The 22897-nt window shown below is 33.8% G+C and overlaps 1 protein-coding gene across 2 annotated transcripts in view; it reads right to left on the bottom strand.

Moving 5' to 3' along the window:
- The window catches only part of LOC118185493 (long-chain-fatty-acid--CoA ligase 1-like), a 236865-nt gene that overhangs the window by 81340 nt on the left and 132628 nt on the right, over positions 1-22897 (bottom strand). The window contains exon 1 of one of the 2 annotated variants that reach the window (XM_035355372.2): positions 4499-4605. The exons of the other annotated variant lie outside the window; for it this stretch is intronic. The gene's annotated coding sequence lies outside the window, so the exon portion shown is untranslated. Of the gene's footprint in view, positions 1-4498; positions 4606-22897 lie in introns of those variants that run through there. 2 annotated transcript variants of the gene reach the window in all.

Here is a 22897-nt window from a genome sequence, read left to right on the forward strand (position 1 = left end):
TGCAAAACTGTTCGAGAGGAATAGAATAAAATACCTTTTCCGATTTTGGGCGTAAAATTCAGATTTGTTTAGGTTTTACTTGTTATCTATTGTGCTGTTTATTTTGTGATATTGCTGTTGAATTGAATTTTATGGTTTAAGTGCCCTTGATATTTAGTAAATAAAGGTAACACACAAAACGTTAAAAAGAAATAATATAAAATCTGAAAGCTTTCAGATTTTTCTTTATTAGTCCAAAGGGATTTGAATCCCGAAGTACTATTAGTTTCGTTTTGGCATTTTGCGTCGGACTCATAAATGTCGGTTCACTTTTCAAACTGTTGCCACAAAATGTTAGAGTCCTGCATTATATTTGAAGAAATTAAATAATGAAAAATCTGCATAAATGTATGTATATTTCTCGTATTGTGATAAAACAACGGTACATAGAGTCATCGAATTTTGAATAACGTAATCCTCCAACGAATATGAGCATGTGGAAGACCAAATTTGAAATTTGAAATTTGTTTTATGATCGATTTCCTATTTTTTAAAACTTTGACGAATTTTTGATTAACAAACTCAAGGATTTCAAAGCGAGCAATGGCAACGTTGTGCAGAAAAAAACATTTTTATCTCCAGCGCGTGAGTCTCTGTATCGGAAATTCTAAAGATATGCTCGTTTTAAAACTATTTTGCGATATTGCTGTTGCACTGGATCTTATGGTTTAAGTGTGAGGAACATGATATTTAATAAAGAAAGGTAACACACAAAATGTTAAAAAACGCCCCTTTGGACGTAATTTAAAATTTGAAACATTTCAGATTTTTTTTTTTTTATTTTGCATTCGCATCGTCTGGTCAAACGCGATTAGTGCATAGTAATATTTCAGGCATGGTTATTTTATATACTTTTTGAGGGGAGAGAATGAACTACTTAATTAGTGCAATGTAACACTTTTTAAACTTCGCAATTTAAAATCAAAGGAAAAAAAATGCTTTTGATAAACAAATGCAATGATTTTGTTTGAATTTCTTAATAATAAATTAGGAAGCTAAGAATTTTGCCAGCATGTCATACTGATAAATTTCATGAAAAGCCCTTCTATCAGATAAATCACGATGCAGATATATAAACCAGAGAAAAGGTTATCAAATCGAACATTTGAAAAAATGCTATTTTCACTTCATATATATATATATTAAACGGCCTTAAATTTGTTCTAAAAAGGTGTAAAAACACTCTATATGCCTTGGAATCTTGTAAGCATCTTACTCCCTTAAAGCTAATAAATATATAGTTAGATATGGTAATAAGTGTGAAGAGACATTAGGGATTTTGTGAAGTAGGAGAGGTGAAAAATGTTCAATGCCCTTGCCAGGACTCGAACCCTGAACCTCTGGAATACGCGCCAAGCGTGCTACCATTACAGCACGAAGGCATACTGGAAAGGAGGGAGCAAATACCTTATATACTCCCTCTTTCCTCTTTCAAAAGGCGACAGGGCATTACGGAACCCTGTCGCTAAACCCTGGTGATGACGAATTTTTATCCACCCCCCCTTTTTTTATCTCGGTCGCCACAGTAGAGTCTATAGGTTTTTTTATGCGGGAGGTAGACACTATAAATGAGCAATGCCCTAGCCGGGACGCGTAATGGCAAACCGCACATTGAGTTGATCAATGTTAAACGAATTTCGCTTACTGCGCATGCTCAAAAGAGAATTTGGCGCAATTTTAAAAGAAGATAAATACGGTATATGGTTGATATTGTGTTATCTTGGGGGTAAACAGTTCGAGGTTTTAAAACGCGTCAGGTTGTAAGCTACTTCATTACTTGGAGTGTAAATGTCGATTGTAAACTACCCAAATTTTCTTTTAAAAAGGATTACAAAACAGGAAATATTACAAGATATATTAGCTGATTATACTTCTGAGGAATAAAAACAATTGAGTATTTAACACACGTTCCATTCGTATATACTTTAACAAATTAAGGATTAAATCTAGTTTAAATTACTGAATTAAAGGTCAAATAAATTATTGTAAGTAAATAAAATAGACTGTTGCAATTGTAAACAGTCGATAAGACCTACATGACAAACAGGCTTGTGTAGGATTGCGTATGCTTAGTCGTCAGTATTTTCTCTCACGCCAGCGGTACACCATTGAGCATGCGCAGTAAGCGAAATTCGTTAACATTGATCAACTCAATGTGCGGTTTGCCATTAAGCAGCCGGGACGCGAACATGGGCTTTTCGAATACGCGCGTAGTGTGCTACGAACACCACGAAGGCGTGTTGGAAGGAGGGAGAAAATACCTAAGAGAAATTTTCTATCATACGTAACTGTATATTTGTATAAATATGGATACAGAAGTAGTTTATGTGTAAGTTCAACGGATTTAATACGAGAAATTTGCTAACATGTAAAAGTAAGCAAAGCATCTAGTACTTTAAATTATAAAACACACTTTTCCTACATTGGTTGCCATAACGTCGAAAGCAAAAATATTAGTTTTATGGGTTAGCATTCCCCGTGTTATTTTTCGTTTTTTAAACTATCGAAAAAAAAAAAAAAAAGGGATTATTTTATCAGATATGACTAAAGCAACAATTACTGTACAGAAATTGCAGTACGCTTTTTTTCAAAACCAAACGAATATGAAATTTAAAATCATCTTTCTTGAAACAACTGATTTTTTTTCAGTTTAACGATTTCAGTATGTTGTTGGGGATACTGCCGCAGCATTGAACTGTGCGCATAGTATAGATCGCTACATATTCTACACTAGAATAAATACATTCAGGGATGGAAATTAAACGGTTCCTCAGAACGGATTTCTAAAACAATTATTATTCTGCGAATCGATTGTTAAAGTTGAGTCGCATTATTTATTTGGTATTTACGAACTGCACGACATTTGATCGAAGATCCCCTTTACCCTCTTATCTAATCCTCGAACTGCGCGACGTTTCCCGTCCCCTCTTTCTTTACCAAGAATATTGGGTGCTACGAAACGTCACTATTCCGTTTTGAGGACCGTAAAAAAATTGCAGCAAAAATGTATGCGCAAAAGCGCGAATCTAGCAAACGCGAGCATTTAACACCGGGCTAAATCTAGCGTACGCGCTAATTTCACATTGCATTATGTAGTTCTATATTTCTTAAGACGCCATTGAAATACTAGTTTAATTTTTAAATCCTTTTTTTTATATCCTAATATCCTATGAATTTAACAATTTGGGAAATGCCCATGAAGAAAAGTCTGCAATAGAATTTTGGGTACAGTGCAGAATCACCCACTGCTTGATGCGTTTTTAAGAATTGCACATACTCGATATCCATGTACACATCGACCTGTTTTCACTTAAAAAAAAAAAAAAAAAAAAAAAAAAAATCTCAGAATTGCACAAAAATGGCACTGCGCACACCCTTGACTTTATCTATGTACACATCGACCTATTTTCACTTAAAAAGCAAAAGAAAATTTATAAAATCCAATTGTTTTTACCCTTGTATAAAGCGGCAAACAAATAAGTGAACGATTCTGCACTTTATCGAGAATTTTTTCAAAGAAAAGGCATCATTCATTATAGAAATTTATGTTTGAACCACCAACGAGATGAAATTATACTTTAGCGATAACTCGGTAGCGAAATAGCGATGCAGGCATCCATTCAGTTATGTTTAGCAATTTTTATATAAATTATAATAATGATCTGAAATAGTTATTTACTCTTATGCTTCCATTCAGTCATGTTTAGCCTTTTTTCATATAAATTATAATAATAAAAAAGTACTATATGAAATTAACCTTTCATCTAAATTAAAACATCCATCTTGGATAGTTACTATTATACTTCCTTTCTTGCGTTGGGGTTGCCGCAATTATTTTTGGCAGCACTGGCATCAACAATTAGCCAGCTTGTTAAATATTCTTTATTTGTTCTTGCGATTGTGATATGTAATTCTATTTCTTTATTTTTATTTGCCTTTTGGCTACAATTGGCTTCGAAAAGTAAAACTGTAACCCTGTAGGCAACGGGGCGAAGAAATTTTGTTTTCCGCAGTTGGACTATACCAGGACGAGAAAGGATTTTCATTCGCGCAGTTGGAGTACACCCATTTATTTATTTAGACAATTTACAGCTTTTTAGCATATAATTTTACAACTTATTTTTAGGCAACAAATCGGTTCTTAATTTTTTGCAATTCGATCAATGCATACATCTAGTGGAAAATAATATAAATGTACAAAATCAAAGAACCAGACTTAATTTTTTTAATTTGATTAGTGCATACATCTAATACAAAATAAAATAAATGTGCATCTAATGCAAAATAAAATAAATGTTCATATAATGCAAAATAAATAAATAACCTCAAAATATTACTTCTTCGATTAAATACAACTGTTTTTTTAATGATTTGAAAAAATATGAAAATCCACTTGCAAAAAATGCATTTTGAAATTTAATATGAAATTTCGTAAAACAACAAAGGAAAACTGACTTACTTTGCCTAGTGAAAGATTTCTTCACTAAATGTTTGGCTGCGAGCAAACCGTTCTACACCCCTAACTTAATTGACAAATAACAATTCCGTGTATTTAGTTCAAGGATATCACGCCAATACAAATTTTCCGCTTGTCAGAATATGCGCGTCGCGTTTCGAATTTGTTTGGCTTGTGCTGCCATCTACCTGCCAACTAAGAAGCATTTAATTAAATATTCCGAATTCAGAGAAAGAGAGAATAATAGAGTATTCATTTCCAGGAAATGGATGATAATAGTTAATGTTTGTTTTAACTGCAGCAGACTTTCTGATTTAGGAATTGTGATTAAAATATAAAGCAGTGTAAGTCATATTTTTTACTCAGTTTAGAATATTCACAAAAACTAATCGTCGAAAGTTATCATTGTAAATTTATTATGCCGTTTTATATTTTTATTATTCGTGGTATAAAACTGTAGATGAATTTTGTAAAGAGAATTATTTAATCGCTTACTCACACTAAACTATATGATAAATGAATTTTCTCCTCCTATTTCATATTTTAAATAAACTTTATTTATTTCTTTCGATTTTCATCTTTTCAGTTTCAATGACAGGTTATCAATAAAATTATTCAACTTAAAATAATTTTTAATAATGAATACTCATTCTTTCACTTTCAACAATTTCGTTTCGTCAAATGAAAGGAAAAAAGCCAGCGATTTTGCCATAATGTTAGAAATGGTGTCAAAATTTCATTAAAAATTTTTTTTCCGCTCTATCCTATGGTGAAATCCTATGGTAAAGTTACATTTTAAAAGCTTATGGTACAAGCAGTTACATTCTGAAAAAAAAAAAAAAAAAAAAAAAAAAAAAATCTGAAATGTTTCAGATTTTAAATTACGTCCAAAGGGGCGTTTTTTAACATTTTGTGTGTTACCTTTCTTTATTAAATATCATGTTCCTCGCACTTAAACCATAAGATCCAGTGCAACAGCAATATCGCAAAATAGTTTTAAAACGAGCATATCTTTAGTATTTCCGATACAGAGACTCACGCGCTGGAGATAAAAATGTTTTTTGTGCACAACGTTGCCATTGCTCGCTTTGAAATCCTTGAGTTTGTTAATCAAAAATTCGTCAAAGTTTTAAAAAATAGGAAATCGATCATAAAACAAATTTCAAATTTCAAATTTGGTCTTCCACATGCTCATATTCGTTGCAGGATTACGTTATTCAAAATTCGATGACTCTATGTACCGTTATTTTATGACAATGTGAGAAATATACATACATTTACGCAGATTTTCATTATTTCATTTCTTCAAATATAATGCAGGACTCTAACATTTTATGGCAACAGTTTGAAAAGTGAACCGACATTTATCCGTCCGACGCAAAATGCCAAAACGAAAGTAATAGTCCTTCGGGATTCAAATCCCTTTGGACTAAAAAAAAAAAAAAATTAAGTCAAATTTTGGAAAAAATGTCCTCACCATATTGTGTTTTCATCCACAATGGTCCCTGTGCAAAATGTGGGTTCGATTTAGCTTATCAGACCATAATTTAAAAATCTGATGTGTACACTACATGACTTCCATGTGCGGAATATTAAATTATATGCATTTTTTCTTGCATTTCATTTTAACTCATTTCCTCGAATTTCATGAGAGATATATTTCTCATTCAGTTAATTCAGTTCTCATTTCGTGGCAAGGCAAAAATACATGAAACCTCAAAATATCTTCATTAAAAATTGAAAGATATAGAAAAACATGAAACATCAAATACAGTTAAAACAATTTAAAAAATAACTTTTACAATTAAAATTGCAGTTTCTACGCAAAAGGAAGCAATTCGGCCAGAAGGCAGACTTTGCGTTGTACAAAACTCATAGTTTCCTTTTGGTCATACTCGACAAAAAGACACTGAAGGTGCAGAAACTGACTTAATTGACAAATAGCAATTATTCTAATAGCAATAATAAATAGCAATGACAAATAGTAATAATTCTGCTAAGTTTAAAATGTAAATATATATGGCTGCTATGGCAGTGCTTAAATTGCGCCGAAGCCCACCGAAGCTCGGCTCCAGTGCTTCTCAATTTTTAAGATAAATTACAATTTTAGCCGGAGCGCACCGGAGCCCTAAATAAGATGAGCTCCGGTACTTCTTTTTATAAAACTGAACCACAATTTCAAGGGGAAAAAATTTAGAATTCCTAACGTTTTAGTTTAACAATAAGCAGACTTTGCAATACTCTATTTCCCTAGAAATACGAACTCATGAGAACATGAGACGTTCAAGTTAAGTCCCCTCACTCACATGCGGAAAACTTTCCCTTTAAGAAAAGCAATAAATTTGGGGGGGGGGTTGTTTAGGAACGTCTAAATTTCTCGCCATGCCATTGTACCTAGTGTATTGTTATCGATGCTTACAGTTAGTTATCCTCGCAGGAAGGAAAATTTGTGTTCTTAAATGAGTGTTAAGTGACAGGGAGTACAATAAGAGTGAAATACTGAGAGATAAACTGCTTAAGCACGTCCTATACATAGTCTTCCCACAATATCCACTAATGGGAGGGGGAAAGAGTAACAAGCAACTTTACATTTAGGTCTCCGATTCAGGACTTATTTACCCCTGACACCCATGACTGCTTGATGGCTATAATTATATCAACAGAAAGCTACGGTCAAAGAGAACGTTCTCTCTCACACCAAGATTCCCCTCATTTTTTGTTTCCACCCACTCATACCTTCATTCTGTTTCGCCCTGGAATTTTCCTCAGCTATATTTTAAGTATATTTAATTTTTGTGATGATAAAAGAACTCCCCCCTACGATCAGAATTTAAATTGGGCCGCAACCCACCGGATCTCGGCTCCGGTGCTTCTTAGTTTTGTAATAAATCATAATTCTAGCCGGAACGCACCGGAGCCCTGAATAAGAAGGCTGCGGCACTTCTTTTATGTAATTGAATAACAATTTCAGTAGAAATTTTATCTCGAAAATTTTATTTTTAACAATAAAATTATATTGAAAATTGCGTATTAAATTTTAATTTATCTCTTCACATTTTATTTAATTTTAATTAGTTAATGACTTCAATCTTTAATTATTTCAATAAATAATAATAATATAATAATTATCAATTAAATTATAATTAATTAATTATATACTAATTATTGATTAAATAACAATTTATAAACATTAATTAAATATCTAATTATTAATTTGATAATAATTAACTATTTAATTTAAAAATTATTAAAGAGTCATTTTATTTATTTATTTACTCTTGTTCCTCTCTGTTGACGGTCTTCCATAGGGCTGCGGCACTTCTAATCTTACAAATTAAGCCCTGTGCTATGGCTCAGCCGCAGTTAAACAACTTTTAAATTGTTGATAATTCTATAATTGTTGCATGCAGATTAACTAAAGGCATAAAAATTTTAACCGCGAGATGAGAACAACATAATTTAACCACTTTCAAAGCAAAAAAATGCACAATTTACCATCATATAAGAATAAAATACTAAGCTCACAGAGCCAGGTAACAGAGTAGGAATATATATATATATATATAACAGCGTTAAAATATTTCGTGGAGCTACAGCTCCTGGTAACTTTTTAGTAAGATCGCTGCAATGTTTCTACCTATTATTTCATATATTTTTGCAGCATTATGCGCAAAAAATTTTTAAGACCAAATAGGTCTTACTTCTCTTTGCTTGTTAGCTTTACAATTTCTGTTTAGATTATATATATATATGCATGCATGTAATTAGATACAATTGGCGTAGAATAAAAAAGAATTAAATATAATAAGATAATAAGAATTAAAAAAACTGAGCTCACTAAGCCGAGTATATATTTATATACATTTGGTGCGGCCGATTGCAACCAAAAAGGGAGGAGCACAACTATATGTTATAGCAGTCCTATATACAAAATTTCAACTTTCTGAGGCTACTCGTTTTTGAATTATTCGAGATACATATATACGTGTGTAGCTACGTACGTACAGACGCCACGTAAAACCTCTTTTGAATCCACTTTTATTCAGTTTTATAATTCGTTTGGCAAAAAAGAGTCCTTTATTCTGTCCTCACGTACAGATGTCAAGCGAAAAACATCATTAAATTGCATTCAATAGGGGTCAAAATGGATATTTTCATTAAAATGTGGTACCCGGTATTTTTACGATACATCCTTTACTTCGTGCAGTGAAGTAAAAACGGACGAATTATAACTGCCAGACACAATCAGCGAGTTAAATAGGCGTTTAAGAAAGGCAGTTAGTTAAAAATATTAAAAAAATAGTGTAATTAATTTTTTCTCATTATTGTTTCAAAAGAGGGTGAAGATTTAATTTTAAAACCTTTAAAAATTTCACATTTATACATTTTTGGATGTTATAATGCTAAGTCCCATTAAAGAATATAATATTACGCGTTACAATAAAATTAAGAAAAATCGACCTCTTAAAATAAAATGCCTATAATAAAAAAAAGTGAAAAATAATCTGCCTGCCAAAAATCTTATGAAACAGGAAAAATTTAGAATGAAGAGATGGATTTCATTGTGATGCAGTAACATCATAACCTTATGATGTAAGTAACATCACAACAATCATAACCTTAACTTTCATAAACTTAATCATATATGTTTCCTAGGAATTCCGAACGAACAACCGAAATTGCCTCCTCTGTTTCACACTGCAAGCATATGTGGGAAATCACCCAATTTATAATTTTTTAATCATTCTTGTTTTAAAAGAGGGAAAGAGAGTGTGTTTCATAAACTGTGAAAAATTCAAAATTTTATAAACGATACATTTTTGCATGCTGAAATTTTAAAATTATAAACTTCAAATATCGAATGAAAAAATCGAGCGATTTTTGAAAATTTGCCAAAAAATGTCAGAAATGGCATTAAAAATTTTATATAAATTTTCCCTTAAAGTTTGCTTTTTCCCTGCTCTATCCAGTGGTGCGAAAAGTAAATTTCTGACATTTTCCGCTTGTTCGGTAAATGAAAATATCTGCGAAAATGTTTTTAAAAACTAAATTTAAAAATAATTAAATCGAACAAATATTATTAATTGTATTTACTAAATTAATTGCCTATATGTCTGTAATTTCATTAATAAAGTCAATAAGTATATTTTAGATTTTAAGCTCTTGTTTTCATTTTACTCTACAGAAATAAAACCCTAGTTTAAAATGTATAAATTTATATTCTGTAGAATGCATAATAAAAGAAGAGAAATATACTTTCTTATTTATATAACTTAATGTACTAAACTACTTGGTTATTTCAGGAAATGTTTTATAAAATTCTTACAAGTAATACCTACGGGTAAATTTTAATGCATTGTAATGAAAAACATAAGAGACAGATTTCTGTTAGAGGTTTCCTCGGCCTATAGTTTTATAAAGAATTTTCATCTATTAAATGTTTCGACGTTTAATGCTCCTGTTAAAACTAAGAGATTCAATGAATATAATCAACTTACTTGCTATAGAAGTCTTTAAGTTACTGAATATAACTGTCTACTATACAAAAAACGCTTGACTCTGATTGTGATTCGAAGAGGGTAAAGTTCTGTTGGAGTTTTCTATTAAAGTGACGGTATTGCTTTTCCATTAACATATCTTTTAAGAACAAACTATCGCTGAGTGCGAAGGTCACAGTAGGGAGTGCAATGCTCTCTTATTGACAAGAATTCCAAAATTTTGATAACCAACTTGCCTTTCTGTGGCTGCCGTGGTCCACACAACTAACAGAATAGGTCACACAAAAGTGACGTCAGTTATTGTTATCTTTATCCGGTATTTGTTCAGGTTTCGCCAGCAAGGGATCTTGTTTGGTTTCTGAGTCTCCACCGTGATTCCGAAAGATGTAATTCGGAAACTGCAAATGCTTTTAAAAGACAAGATCTAAGGATCTCGATATGAATATTAATTGAGCGTGACTCAGCTGAAGATGATAGATTATGAGAAGCATGGTATTCCTGGATTATTTATCAGCTACCTGAACTTGATGATGGTTTAAGAGAAACAAGGCAACTTGAATTTTGGCCAATTTTAAAAGCTAAGCAAAATTAAATATTAGACTATATTTTAAGGATTAGCTTCAAGCATTTCGAGGAACTCTGCCACAAATCTCCCTTCTTCAAAAAGTAATGGTTCAAAAAGTAATTTGGTGTTCAATTTTGCCTTCTTTTACGGTAACAGATTTAGAACTTGAACAAAGGTTTTGGAGACAATTATCTTAAAGATCGCTGGTAAATTTATTCAGTAAACAAGTAGTTAAAAGAAAACCATGGAAGCCCATGGTCAAAATTTACGCAGTTTGGGACTCCCACTTAAATGAAACATGAGACACTACTAATCTACACATACCTTCTCAATTCGAATAACCCTAATTTACTTTTAGTTCTTTATTACGAATTTCAAGCTATTTTTTCCGTATCACTCCTTGCCCCACTAATGGGAGAATGGTTAAGACCGCTGAAAGATGAGAGTTCGAACTCGGTTCAAGCTCAGCCGAACGGGCTGGTTACGTGGTTGGTTTTCGTAGCTTTTTCTATGTGTAACATGAATAAGAGCCAGTTTACCTTGGAAAGTTCCTCTAGAAAGGCAACCTTTCTTTTAGGCAGAGAGCGCTCTTATGGTTTACCATATTCAAATAATCTAATTTACATTAGACCCTTGTCCAGACGGTAAAGTGGTTAGGGGAGCCAACTGCGATAGCAAAGGGTCCAGGTTCGAGTCCCGGAGAAAGCATGGTTATAACTGTCCATTCTTTTATAGGAGGCAGGCACCTAATAGGTGGGCTACCTATTAGGTGCCTGCATAACATAGTGACCACCACTCCTGGCCTTCCAGAGGCGGCCAAGCAAAAGCCATTGGAAAAAAAAAAAAAAAAAAAAAAAAAAAAAAAAAAACCTCACACTCTTGTGGCGATCACCCTTGACTAAGAGGCGTCTAGCAATATCATTGAACACCGGTAGTTTTTCCAAGTTTCAGATCTCGGCAAACGAGCTGCCTACATGGGAGTTTTCAGGATTTTGCGCATGAGGAACCGTAAAATGGGCAAGCAGTTCTTAAAAAAAGGTCTTACCGAAGGCATTTCTTTCGGAAAACTGCCCTCGTGGGAAAATAATAAATAATAATCGTAATAAAAATAACCCAACTTGACTTTAATAAAAATAGCGCAACCTCTGAAAGTGACCAGCAACTAAGAGAACTTACAAATAACAGGATAAAAGACATCGGTGTTAAAAGTTAGTTTTAACCACATTCATAAAAGACCATAATCATCAAGAAGTGTGGGTGGTTCAAGAAGATCAAGAAGATTCACAGCATTTATTAAAAATTTTTTTTTTCTTAGGACATGAATTTTGATCTTAAGAAAATTGCGGAAATCCTCATCAATAGGCTTCATTCTAATGCGTTAATGAATGCGTAAACTACGCAATTGTGGTTTTTTGGAGTAAAATTATCCTTTTTAAAAACTTTTTGGGTATGTGCCACAAATGAGCTTTTTCATTTTCAGGAGTAATTATTGCGAAATTATATTTAATTCTAAAACCATGTCAAACGATTATGAAAGCTTTCAGATTTTATATTACGCTCAAAGGGGCGGTTTTTTTTTTTTTTCATTTACACATACATACACGTTTCTAGAGCATGTGAGCTAACGCCCCTTTGGGATACAAATATTTAAAAACAGCATATCTTTAGAATTTCCAATAGATAGTTTTGCGAGCTGGAGATGAAATTATTTTCTTCCGTGCAGTGTGTTGCCACTGTTCGCTTTGAAATTGTTCAATTTCTTAATAAAAAATTTGTTAAAGATTAGAAAATATGAAATAGGTAATAAAACAAATTCGAAATTCAAGATTCGAGCTTCCAGGTGGCCATGTTTTGGTGGAGGACTACGTTATTCAAAATTTGATAGTCGATTCAAAATTTTGATAATCAATGAATTAGGTGTCGTCGTTTTTTCACAGTGCGATAAACATACGCACGTTCATGCAGATTCTTCATTATTTAATTTCTTTAAGGCGATAATATTTTTTTTACAGGGCCATAATATCTGGTGGCAGCAATTTGAAAATGACACAACCGTTTATAGTTATTCGACGCAAGCTTTCAGATTTTATATTACGCCCAAACAGACTTTTATCTTTATTAATTAAAGTTATTCCCACTTAAACCACATAAAATTCTCAACAGCGATATCACAAAATATTTAAAAACAGGATATCTTTAGAATTTCCTATAGACAGTCTCGCATCCTGGATATAAAAATATGTTTTTTTTCTTTTTTTCTTTTTTTTTTTTTTTTTTTCGGTACAGTGTTGCCATTGCTCCGTTGAGTTCGTTAATAAAAAATTCGTTAAAGTTTTACAAATATGAAAAAGATAGTAAATCTAGTTCGAAATTCAAAATTCCGAAGTCCAGGCGCCCATGTTCGGGTGGAGGATTACGTTATTCAAAATTTTATGGCTCTAGATACCGTCGTTTTTTTCACAGTGCGAGAAGCATACATACACTCTCGTGTAGATTCTTCATTATTTAATTTCTTTAAATGTAATATAGGGCAACAATTCTTTAAATATAATATTTGTTGGCAACAATTTAAAAAGTGATTCGTTGTTTATAGTGAAACGCCACAAAATGCCATTTTGAGACTAATAGCCCTTCTGGACTACCGCCCCTTTGGGCTAAAAAACCTTTAAAAGAAAACGTACTTCTTTAGAAATGGAAATACAAATTTCGAATAGTTTTTTTGAAAGAGGAAAAGTAACCTGACCTTGCAAGATGTCTGAATTTAAATAAGGAAACAATGAGAACAATTAAAAAATATTTTGTTTTCCCCACTGTTTTGTATTGATTGTTATTCTCGTATAACAAGGTTTCACGCAATACAGTATTTTCCAGCAACCTGTCTACCGTATTATAGAAGGGATACCTGTACTCATTTTTATGATAGTAAATAAAATCAATGTTGTAATTATACTCATCTGTTTACTGTGCAGTCTCATTAACTTTTCTGTCTTTAAATTTTGTCTTTGTCGATGTAATTAATTTTCGGCATAAGTGTATTAAGGTATTTTAATCTCAATTTCCTACGTAATAAAAATACTGCTTAAATCAGTACCTAAAAATAAAAAAAGAAGCCCATGATTATGTCAAATTCTCTTAAGCGAAATAACGCTCTTTTGATAGCGTGTCATTTTCATTTTTGAGCAATTCCCTTCTTTTTATTTAATTAAACGTTAGTATTTATAAACATTATTAATAATATTTATTACATCTTTATACAGAGGAGGAGCGGGAGTCTTTTTCATCGGACCAGACGGAGTGCAGAAATGCCACAGTATTCCTGTTGGGAAAATCGCCCCCAACTGTACATGCGAGCTCGTCGCCATCAAAAGTGCTCTGGAGATTTAGCTCTCTAAAGAAGACCAGAGTTCCAAGGGCATCGTCATCTTCTCTGACTGCAGATGGGCATTTCAAGCGATCCAAAAGGGCAAACGTCAACTCAGTTATCAGATCATTGAGCTCACAAACAAAATCATTGCTGCCCAAAGATCCTGCATCTTGCAATGGATACCGGCTCATGTAAATATTTTTGGTAATGAGAAGGCCGATGAGCTTGCAATGGCATCCCGTGATTCTCCTCAGCCATCCAACTGCCTAACCCTCGTTGATGCCAATGCACTTGCCAGCCAAAGACTAATCGGTCAAGTTAAAGGAAACTCCATCCGGGAATTGAACTGTGACAGAGCCATATCGACTATCATAACCAGACTTAGGACAAATCACATAAAAGGGATGAGGATTTCTGCAGACGGACAGCGTAGTTACACCAACATTTGTCCTTATTGCCCAGACGACATCCCACTGTTTCGCCATCACATCTTCAGCTGCCCAGCATTCCAAGCCAGACTGTTTAACATCGGCATTGAAGACCCAGTAGACCTACTTTATACCGATAGAGCTGCCGAGGTTGCAAAAGCTGTCTTTGACAGCTTCGAAGCTATATAATTGCACTTTGTCATAGACACGATATCATCATCATTACATCTTCATATAAAACTAGATTTCTTTCATAATATTTCCAGACATGATACCATGGATATTCCAACTGAAGCAAGTAAATATAATTACCTTAAATTTGAACAATTATTACAGCCATGATACCACGGGTATCCGGGTTATAGCAGGTAAACTTAATCTTCTTAACAATGCATAATAATTAATTTTTTTCGCAACCAGGAATAATTAATATCAACTGTGCTTTAGCTGGGGATCGAATCTGAGATCTTCCAGATGCTAGCTGCATGCGCTAATGACTACACCACAAGGGTATATGGCATGAATGACCTGTAATTCTTTATAATATTACACTAAAGTGATTAAACTCGGTTTTTAGTTGTAAGGTTTATTTTAAGTAACACACTATTTTTACCTTTATTCTGACTTGTATTTCAGTTATTTCTGTCGACCTCACGAGACATGTAAGTCATGTGGGATTTAAATAGTGACTGAAGGTAAAAGTTTAAGGAAGAGAATTTATTTGGTTACGCACTTAAAAAGCAGTTCCTGTTGCAAACTGCTTTTAGTTATAAAGTTCATTTTAATTAACCACTCGGCCACTAGTGGTGCAAATATAATACTGACACAAATCCTGAGTTAGCTGTATTTTAAATTAAATCAATGAGAAATTTTATTAAAAATAAAATCGAATCCCAGAGAAAGGATGGATGTTTGTAAATGTATTGTGTCGGTGTGGCATGGCGGCACTCTAAGTATGCGGCGAGCCGAAAGTCCTCTCGTGTGGTTTGGTAGAAAGGGAGCGGAGTGGGAGGCCCTCGGACCCGTCCGCTCCGGAGTGTTCTCCATCAAAGTTAGGGTTGGAACCGAGCTAAATCGCACTGTCACCTGAATGGTGCTCAAGGCTGTTGCCAACGGCAGGCGTAATCTTGCGCTCTTTGCCACGAGGAATTCCGTGGGTTTGGGCTGACTACGTCGGACAAGTGAGCATAAGCGACAACACAACAACATAATCTCTTGTGGATGTCTGCAGTAACAAATCACAGGAATAAAATCGTGGAAAATTTGCTAACTCAAAACAAAAGACAGCAATAAAGCGATTAGGGAGGGGACAGAAAAATAAGACTAAAGTCCAGTTTGTGCTATTTAAATTTTACGAATATTTTATTTTTAAAATAGGTGCTGAACATTTATTTTTAAAATATATAATGAACTTTTATTTTTAAAATATATAATGAACTTTTATTTTTAAAATAAGTGCTGAAAATTTTGCTTTTAAAACCTATGTTGAACATTTTACTTTTAAACCCTTTATCGAACATTTTGTTTTTAAACTTTTTGTCCGAACATAGTATTTTTAAAACCTGTGCTGAGCATTTCATTTTTTAAAACGTTATCGGTTATTCTATTTTTAAAATCTATGTTGCAAATGTATTAAAACTTCGTCTGCTTTTCCCTGAAAGAAAATTTTATCGTATCCACGTTACACATGGGAAAAAACACGAAAACACTCATGTATTCAGCCTTTCAGTTTAGAATTGAACATAAATCGAATAACGAGCGTTCAGCGATCTTATCGTTTCTCCATTGGTGGGCTGATAAACTTGCAGGGACCGAATTTATTGCAACAATCTCTAAGTAATAATGTAATATTTATATTGTATGTAACCTAATTTGATTGGATGTATTGAAATTTTAAAAATGGCTTTATGTATGGCCAACATTTCACAATATCACATTGAGAATAATTTGAGATATTACTATAAATTTAAAACTTTAAAATATAATTTCATTTAATGGACATTGTTCTCATATATCTCTTTACCTCACCAGTGGCGTAACTAGAACTTTTGGGCCCCCGTGCAAAAAAAAATTTTGAGCCCCCTATTAAATTTACAGTACTCCGCCCCCAAATTCAATGATTCCAGGAGCCAAAATTTTGATGATGATGATGATCAGATAATAATTAAAAAATCTGATATGGACACTACACGACTTCCTTGTATTAAATAATATACATTTTCTGCCGCGCTTCATCTAAACTTACTTCCATGAATGATTCTAATTTAATGAACCGATCTCTCAAGATAAGAAGAAATTGACATAAAACGTTGAAAATTTTGAACTAAATATCCCGTTCAGTTTTTGTTGCAAAGAATTTAAACTTCTTGTAATTTATTTATTTATTTATTTATTTATTTCACGAGTATAACACTTTCCCAAATAGAAGACCAGAGGAAAATTTTAATTTCGTTATACGCCGAAAATTATGTTTTTTTTTATTATTATTTTTAAATTTAACATTGCCAAAATTTTCGTCTTGAGAGATTTCTGAATGAAAAGCTATGACTACGACCAACGACTTCGAAAATAAAGGTCGGGTAAGGACTTTTAAGCTGCATAAGGTGGTGGATATATAATCTGCCAACTGTAATAAAAAAGTACTCCCATATACAAACTAGCACTCCCATATACAAAATTTCAACGCTCTACGGCTAATCGTGTTTTAGTTATGCGAGATATATATGTACACATCTCTCTGTACACATACGTATGTACGTATATGCGAACGTACAGATGTCACGAATAAAATCACTTTTGAATCCATTTTAAGCCCATTTTAAAATCCTTTTTTGGAAGGGAACAGCCCTTTATTCTGCCCGTACGTACAGACGCCACGGGAAAAAAAAAAAAAAAAAAAAAAAAAAAAAAAAAAAAAAAAGCCAGTCCAAATGGATTAGGGAACGTCATAATGATATTTCCGTTGAAATATAACACTCGACATTTTGGTATATGTAACACTGAATTCAACTTTTATAGGGGCACCTTGCCCTTGGTCATAGTATTTATAAAAGAATGCGTCTTCTTTTAAGTTTAATCATTTGAATTTAGTTCAGCAGAATATTCAAGGGCCCTCTAAGCCTTCGGGCCCTTATGCGACGGCATTCTTTGCATACCCTTATTTACGCCACTGTACCTCACATGTCTTTACTATCCATACCTTTTCCTTACCTCTTAAATACAAAAGACACACAAAGGGGCTCCACTCTAAAAGGCATGATTTTGAAAAGAACTCCATAAGCCAACGAGTTTAGGATGCTTTTAATTATTGATGTAGGAACATTACTTTTATATTTTGAATGTCACAAAGTGCTTTTATTAATTTTGAAGGTACTAACAAATACAAGTATTAAGCTCCTCCGCATTTAAATACTAATTTAAAATTGGCTAACTGCGTTTGCTTGATATTATTTAAAGTTCTAAATTTTAATATAAGTAGACATTCTCAAATTTAAAAAATCTCATAAAACGAATTTTACATGTGGTACGAAATTTTAAATTTACTTCATTCCAATTTGCAAATCCAAGCATGGTTTATATATGCTGGTGCTGCCATCTACTGGCACAATAATATACTAAATAAATATTATGCGGAAACTTTGGAGCATACTAGAAAGCTTTCAATTTGAAATGAAATGTTTAAAAACTCTAGTGATATTTATATAATTTAAACTACAGATGCAAAAATAATGATATGCTGTCAATTAATAATATTACTTAAAGTTTATCGCTTGAATAATACTGATTGTCAACGACACAGAACGCCGAATTTAAACGTTCTAAATATCGTTAACAACAAAATGCCGTACAGTGTAAGAATTTCTTTGGAAAATTTTTTTTTTCTAAAATGTGAATTAAAATTTTAACATTCGTAGTTGTATAGTTAATATTTCAAAATATTCATTTATATATTGCACTTTTAATATAAAACGTATATAATTCACAAGCTATAAAAATGTCTGGCATAATATGTTAAAGATAAAAATGATCTACTCTATATATTGCTATTTATTAAAATCTCACATGCAAATTAAATACAGAAAAAGAATAATGTAAAACATAACATTGCACGTCTTATACAATTTTATAATACTCTGGTTGTACATATAATATACAAGACGCAATCATTCAAATGCTCGTTGGTTATCCTGAATTTTAAAAATTATTTTTAACAAATTCGATATCAATGGTAAGTTCATGCAAAGCAGGAATTTAATCTTTGAAAAGGTTCTTCTAAGATTGGATATGTTTTCTTATCTACGAGTATTCAAAAGCCTGTCGGTGATATTCTTATTTTTAATTATAGATCATATTGAAAATCAATGATTTCCATTTCTAAATGAGTAGAAAGTTTAACATATTCGCAAACAATCTGTTACTATAGTTCGGAAACATTAGTGCCAACAAATGAATCTGAAATGAACGAAGCAGTGAATTTGAGGAATATTAGAAAATCTACTTCTAAAATTATTTTTAAACTCGACGAGATTTCTAGAGTATTTAATTCCTTCAGTTTCCGTATATTTCTTGATGTAGTTTTCCAAGTTTGCACGGCAGCATAAGTTATCAGGTATTTCTTCCGCCTTCTTACCATGCCTTTGTGGTGTAGTGGTTAGCACACTCGGCGAGTGTTCGCGAGGTCCGTGGTTTGAGTCCCGGCGAGGGCACTGCACATTTTTCCTGTCTCCTGTCCTAGTGTATCCACAAAGGCGCCCGAACTAAGAAAGGTGGTGGATGAGGATTCTCCACCACCAGGATTTGGCGACTGGGTACCCTAATCCCCAGTCGACCTTTAAAAGGGGGCGTACATAAGGTATTTCTACCACTTTCTTAGCGTGCCTTCGTAGTGCAGTGGTCAGCACACTCGGCGCGTATTCGAGAGGTTCATGGTTCGAGTTCCGGGGAGGACATTGCATATTTTTCATGTCTCCTGCTTCGGAATACCCTACTGTCTCTACAAAGAGACATTTCTTTATAGCTGAAAGTTACATAAGGATACTGCGAAAGGTTAAACAGGTCCAGAGTTGAGCACAAGTGCACTAACAGGCAGTCTAATGTGAGTAGTAAAGCTGTGTACAGGATATTAAGGGCAGTGAGATTACCCAATTTTCCACAGATCCGTGCAAAATCGGAATTCGGATGACTGAAAATGACGCATCGACTTTTGTGAATGGCTATTGCAAAAAAAAAATGAAGCCAAAATACTTCCCTTGTACGTCTTGTAGAACGGATGAAGTATTTTTCACATGTAACAGTATCTTCAACAGTCACAATAATTATATATGGTCCCAATCCTACGCTGGTAATTTGGTTTGTAGATGAGCGGGCCACCATATTGAATAACTGCATTATCTGGAAGTTCATATCAGCTACCTCAATAGCTCAACAGATATCCATACAAGCTGTTTCTCCGTGATGTATTAATAACTCTTTGCCCCGATTACTCTATGTTTCAGCAATATATTTCTTATGGTTAGAACATGATATTGATAAATTTCAGCTCTCCCACATGTGAATGGTTGGATACGGAATCTCCAGGTGGTTGGATTGTACGTGGAGGGTCAGGTTATCTGACTACTAAGATCTCAGAATCGACCCCTTTCTTTCTGTGAAGTCGCCAGAAGAATCATGTTCAATCATATTCTGCGATGCTTGCTGTTGAATCAGGTTCAGTCAGGATCATTCACGGCACACAAGATGCCCGATGCAGTGACAACTTTGAGTATCCTTTCGTGTAAACGTAAAGTATTTCCCATGGTAAAGAACAGAAATGGACGATATTACAGACATCTTCTTAGACTTAAGATTCCCTACTTCGTTAGACAAAGGTCTTTTTAAATATTTTCAGAGTTCGGAATAAGGAATGCTAAAAAGTAAATTCATGCCTTATCATAAATGTGCATATCATGGCTATTGAATGTTGAACATTTGATTCATGTTCAACATGCACAACAACTTGTGCATGACTTTTCACAGTATATTTCTCTATTTAATTACATTTTGATAATGTCAGGGCCTATTCTTGGGATTTCGATAATGTTTAGCTGGATTTTATTCTTATATATATTGTTGCGTTTTTTTTCTGACACCAGTTGTTACGTTATTTTCTTCCTTCACGTTCGTACGGGGTTCGTGTGGAATTGGAGCGAATAACGACGACACTTGATAAAGTATCGAAACACACTTTATTGGCCGGTATTAATCAGGATAACTCCAAAATCTTGTTTACAGTCTTCGAACTGTTATAAACATGCTGACACGATCAGCGACACAGCTTTCAGGTTATCAGGCTATCACGGTGGAGACAGCTTCAGTGCAAAGCACCAGAGTATAGCTCCCGACTCTGCTTGGTCGTTCTCGGAACTCCGAGTACTCTCGAGACTCTCCAGGCTACAACTCGCGATGCACTCGAAGACACACAGAGCACAGCTCCCGACTCTTCGGTTCATTCGTTCCCGGAGTTCAACACGCTCTCTCGACGATGCACTAACCGCGATACACTACGAGACTCTTTCGGTGCACTCGACAGCTCACTCGGCACTCGCTGCCCGGCTGTCAACTCGATCGACTCCGCAGGGATTCACTCTCTAGACGAGACACCAACTCGATACTAACTATCTCGCACTCCAGACGAGGCACTCTGACTCGCCCTCTCGACGAGGCACACTCTCGATACTGACTGTCAGCTCGCTAGACGAGGGACACACTAACTGACTGCGGACCAGCAGGGTTTATATATAGTTTTCGGCTTGTTTTCGAGAACATTCTGGGCTAAAGCGGTAAAAATTCGTTCCAGAAGGTTCTCCATGCGTCCATGGCATATCGCCAATTTTGTCGCCAAATGTGCGATTTCTCGCCAAATGTGACAACTTTGCATTCCCTTGCATTTATGGCAACCCTAAAGCTGCTTTGCGGGGAAGCCATCTTACCACGCCTGTACATTTTGTAACAGATGTTTTGCAAATTCAACTAGTTGTCTTCAGATTTTACTGCTAATGAACTCCTACGTAAAGTATCCTTCAGCGTTTAGAATTAATACATCTCTAAAGAATTATAGCATTTCCTCGTGAGGACTTTTGTGGCGTAAGTGGTAAGCACTTTCAGCTAGCAACTGGAAGATCCATGGTTCGAATTCTCGTGAGGGTACAGTTGATGTTTCATGTTTCCTTCGTCGAAAATAAAAATAGTCTCTACATTAACAGAAATACTAAAATGTATTGGGAGATAAATCATCAGGACTTGGATTTGACGTCATGACTTGATCAACTGATTTCTTGTCTCTTCTTAGTCATCCTTTAACTGGTGGAGAATGCTTCCTTACTTAAAGGACAACTATCTCACAATCGTCTCATTGTTCCATGTGGGCTTTTATGGTGTAGCTGGTTAGCATACTTTAGCAATTAAATCTGTGGTTCGAATCTTGACGCAGGCGCAGTTGATTTTTTCACATCAAAAGCCCTAATGGTTTCTACAAATGCGATTGTTTTCTGTCCAATTTAATACTATTTGATTTAATTTTTATATCATTTCTAAATGAATTAATACGTTTGATTTTTTACTATTACGATTTAATATATAAAATATGATATAAATTATCTAGGAAGACACAAAATTTTACGCAAAATTGCAGTTTAAAGAACCTACAAAATTTGAGCTGTGATGATTCTGATTTTAATAGGTTCTTAGACAAGATTGGAAATAACTACATTATTTCTGGAAAGAAAAAATTAAACGATTCTTAAAGCGTATTTTGAAACATTTTTAATTCTAAAAAAGTCATTGCGGAGCGAAAATATTTCATAAGAATCACGTTAGAGAGTTGAAAGTATAATTATCAAGTCTCGCAAATAAAGTAACAAAAAACTTTCAGAGGAAAGAAATACTGAAAAACGATTAAAATTAAAATGACGAATCTATCGCACATTCATTTATGAGGATATAATTACTAATCAGCTTCACTCTATTCATCGATCACTTTTTATACCTACGTTAAGAAACGCAGAAAAATAAATCTGTTTAGTGTCTTCAAATACGCATAATTAACGTAAATTCATACGCAACAGTTCTGATTTACATTACAGAGTCTTTTTTTCCCTTTGTAATTAACTACCAGATTGCAAGTTTATTTGATAGATGAAAGAGCCGTAATTAGTTTCCAGAGACTTACGAGGGGAAAAAAACAATGCATACGTGCCCAGACTACGCTTCTAAGGCGAAACACACCAAAGATGGAGATCATATTTCACCAGTAGTTTTAATTAATTAACGTTAGAAAATAATTGCCTAGTAGGAGTAAACAAGGAATTTTACTTCCGCCAAGTTTCTAATAGTTTGAAATGAGACGTACAATGTGTTTCAAAAAGATTGTAAGACTAAATACCTCTTGAAGAGTTGATCGCAAAGCCCATGATTATAATGTAAGAAAGTAATTAATTAAAGAAGGCTTTCAGACTATGTCACGTTTAGCTTTCTCTCATCTTTTAGCAAAAATCCCAGGCAGTTTAATTT

This window comes from Stegodyphus dumicola, chromosome 8 (genome assembly GCF_044657685.1).
Source record: "Stegodyphus dumicola isolate Sdum_Otavi_A_Nest chromosome 8, ASM4465768v1".
NCBI classification, from domain to species: domain Eukaryota; kingdom Metazoa; phylum Arthropoda; class Arachnida; order Araneae; family Eresidae; genus Stegodyphus; species Stegodyphus dumicola.